The 4198-nt window shown below is 39.0% G+C and overlaps 1 pseudogene; it reads right to left on the bottom strand.

Annotated features, from left to right (window-relative positions):
• Positions 1-549: 549 nt before the first annotated feature.
• LOC104808365 lies at positions 550-4198 on the bottom strand (annotated as a pseudogene).

Here is a 4198-nt window from a genome sequence, read left to right as displayed (position 1 = left end):
AATCGATCAAGCTTAAGGACAAAAGCCTAGTGAACAAAGAAGCAACCATAACTGAAGTAGCTCAGCATCTACACTCTCTTTAAGTTCACAAGTATTTGTCCTCATCACATTGGGAATCTTATTCTTATTATTTCAATTTCTTCCTTTTTCATATATATATATATATATATATCCCATCTTTCTAACGAATATTCATTCATTCATGCATGCATAGGCGATCATTGCTTTCTACGTAATATTTTTTCAGATTCACAAAAACCAAACGCTACCCTTTTGGATGATGTGAGGGTTGAAGCATTTGGGATTTGAAAGCTACGAAACAAACGAACGAGCACTTCGATCCCATCAAATCACAAAAGTCTCTTTCAAGTTCTTCAGTCGATCAAAATCACATGCGTGAAGAGACTGATCTCTCTCTCTCTCTCTCTCTCTCTCTCTCAATCATCCAGACTGCAGATTCCCTGTTCATATCTCATAGAGCTTTCGGCCTCTTTACGCGCCATTAACATCGACATCATTATAGCAGACATCTTTCTTACTTAGACGAAGGAACATGAATGAATGAATGAATGAATCGAGGTGGCACCCAAATTTGACCAAAGGACTTTGAATTAAAAAAAACGATGAACAAGAAAAAAATATGGCTCAAAAACAAAAGCCATGTCTCACTGTTCCATAACGTGGCGTGTGATGACCATGAGGGCTTCTATTTACCAGTCACGTGTTTTTGTGTGGTTTGCTGGATTGGTTTTTGCCATGGCTGTCTCTGAGAGTGACTGTCCGGTCGAAGACAAAAGCTTTTCTTCAGCTGAATCCTTGTCAACCGCCAAATAACCTGACATTTTTCAAACTTCAGATTATATATATACAGATAATCCAACTCTGATTCAAGATACATGCCGTGACTAATCGTTCGCCTTTGGTCTAGAGTTAGCTTGATCTAGAGTTAGTCACGGGTCGGGTATCCGAGATTTTCGAATTACCTGAATTCAAACCCGAACATTTAGGATCTCACAAGACATCCAGTTTCTAGGATCAGTTTTGGTCGGTTACCCAACCCGAGTTTATTTTTTTCGAAAGATGGAATTGACTCGAGCGGAATCCAAAATTTATGGATTACCCGATCTCAGATCCAATAATCCGGTTTCGGGTTTTCACCACGTTGTAAGCTGATCTCATCTCATCTAATCTCATATTTGGATACTCAAATTTTGGGTACCCGACTCGCGGGTCGGTTTGGGCATCCGAAATTTGAGTTTTTTTTTCCAGCTTTGATGATTGGGTAAAAAGATACGGACTTTCATGAAAACGATGGGAGTAAAGAACGAATACCAAGCCTCTCGAACTGGAATCTGTCCCCAACTGCAGCATCTTTCAGATTTGGCACAGCATATGCGCGAGGAGGTATCACCACTTTGGAGTTCGGATTGAGAACAGAGATCCATTCTCAGAGTTCGGCGGCCGGGTTCTGTTTACGAATCGAAGTAACGATATAAGGTTAAAAAAGATCGTTGCTTTCTCTCAGACGGACGAGTGATATTACGAAACATGAGAGAAAAGATTCTTGTACGGCACCTCGGAGTTAAAGTGCTTACTGAAAAGCCAGGCTTCCGCCTTAACCGGCTCTTTTCCGAGGGAGGGTTCGGCTACCCAATGAAGAACTCCCTGCAAATAAGATCCAAATTTGTTGATAGAGAAAGGGAATGCAGATTTATTATAAGATATCATAAAGAACATGAAAGAGGGCGATGGAGAACAGAGAGGTCAGAACCTTTGGTTTTCGACCTTTTTTCCGGGATCATATTCTGCATGGACCTCGACAATGGTCCCATTATCCTCGGGGTCAGGACAATGTTCGTGCATTTGATCGGGAAAGCTAAGCAACACTGATTTACCAGGGGGCAAGCCCATAGTAATCTTTTGAATCCTTCAACCGATGAAATCGATTCGTTCAATGCATACAACTCTAGAAAATGGAACCTATATCAAGAACAACAACAACAAGATAAGATCGCCAAAACAAAAGAAAAATCAAAATGTTTTCTTTGTATATTGCAATAGGTTTCACCTTGTAGAAGGAAGAAGGATCATCATCCCGAGCACCGGGCCACCTTTTCGCATCGAGTTCTATTACATTGCCAGCTTCCATATTGGTTATGACCACCTTTTGTTCAACTCTTCTCAGATATGATGCTCAAGACGGCTCACATGTATCAAGCTACCGTCACTGCGAATATAAAAATGTATAATCGATAAAACTGTTGAAACAGGCGAGAAAAAAAGATACGATGAATCAATGCATAAACATGAATTGGACCTTTGGGTAATTCCAATCCCTCGCACGAAAGCGTTAATCGAAGTTGAGGTCATGAGACGAGGGTCATCCCACCCATCAACATGTTTGTTTGACACAATGTAATTCAACTGCTGCAAAAAGAGAAAATTATACAAGCATAATAAGATTCTCGGGATAATGTTAAAACCCTTTTCGATATAAAGATTGAAACTTTACCAACCTTACGCTTTGACATTACAGTGTTGGTGATGTTCAACCGTGAATATTCCCATATATAAGGCATGTAGAGTCCCAGAGCATGCAAATAACCAGTAGTATCAAGTATGAAGCACGTCATGTTTCAATCTCGAGAGTACATAGCTTCAATCATGCACATATATATATATGAATGGATCAGCAAACCATATGGTAAAAAGTCTGGGATTAACAAGAATGGGTTATTATCAATGCACGCATTTGAAAGTCCTATAGCTATATAAAAGCTTAAATAATTCAAGACTGAAATGGAAATCATACCGAATGTGTTACGTTATCTCGAGGCAATGAACAACGCAATGGGCATAATCATAATAGCCCGGACAGATACACCATTTATCACCAGCACGAGAAAGCCTTTTCCGGACAACTAAGGACATGTTCCAAATAATTCACCCACTACAAGAGATAAAATCATCAAATGCAAGCATAGAGCAGAATAAGATTTATACATGAGCAAACATCAAGATAGAAAGCAATGAAATACATATATGTCCAAACTCGATAAAACAAAGAAGTTTGAAGAATGGTGAACATAGAACAAACGACTAACCATAAGTTCGGTAACGCAACTCCGTTATTGTATTCCTCTTCTCTTCAAACATTTCGCTTGCTGTTTTCTCAAATATCTTCAAGAGAAACTTCAACCCCTGTCTTAAAAGCATGATGAAAATATCGCGTCTGAATCAACGCATCTTTGCCAATACAAGAAAGAAAAAACTGACACCAGCTTACAGTAACAAAAAAAAGACAGCGTTATCAAGAAATCAGAGATTATACGAGCTCAAAATCACATACGAAAAAACCATATCAATGTCACATGCTTCCTCAAATTCATTCAGCTTGAAATCCTTAGGACCAGTATTCGCCGAAAAACAAAATGCGGCTTCCAACTAGGCTGGCGTCTTAATCTGCACAAGTATTACACAGAAAGAAACACTAGCAAACTTAGAAAGTTTATGATATTAATTCAAAAGAAACAGACAAAACAGACAAGGAACGGTTCCAACAAAAGATATTCCAATTGTGAATATACTCAATCCAGGAAGTGGATAACAACCCTTAGAGGAGACAAAGTACTCGAGCAATTCCGGGCGATGAAGAAGAGCATTTGCAGGGTACTTTTTAAGGTAAATTGTTGTGAAAAATAAAACCATAAGGAATTCAGGCAATTCGACTCTCGAAAGCTTCCTGTTTTCACTGTCTTGGCTCTTCAATTGAGTAAAATCAGATGGGCACTAAGATATTATCTCACTGTGTGTAATAGATTTCCAGTAGTTCGATAACATCAGCCTGAATTGAAAACAAGTCAAATGTCATGAAACCAGAATCGTTATAATCCAAGTGACGCAACGAGAGATCGAATTCAAGTTACAACAAGGAAACATGCGAAAGGAAGTAAACCCTAATCTACATCAGCGGATTCGATGTTATAAAAAAAAGCTACAAACTTTCGCAAACAAAAACCGAACTTTTGCATGTTTCCATTGAATAAACCTCCATTACCGAATGAACCCAGAAAAAGTTAAGCCTGAATCGATCAGATAAAGGGGGGAAAACAAAAGGAAGAGAGAGTGAAATGGTGATCTCGTGGATAACGGCGGTGAGATTGGAGGTGACCTTGTCATTGGCGATAGATTTAAGAGC

The sequence above is a fragment of the Tarenaya hassleriana genome, unplaced genomic scaffold (assembly GCF_000463585.1).
Source record: "Tarenaya hassleriana unplaced genomic scaffold, ASM46358v1 Cleome1, whole genome shotgun sequence".
Classification (NCBI taxonomy): domain Eukaryota; kingdom Viridiplantae; phylum Streptophyta; class Magnoliopsida; order Brassicales; family Cleomaceae; genus Tarenaya; species Tarenaya hassleriana.
Note: the sequence above shows the minus strand (reverse complement) of the source record. Positions and strands in the feature narration are given on the sequence as shown.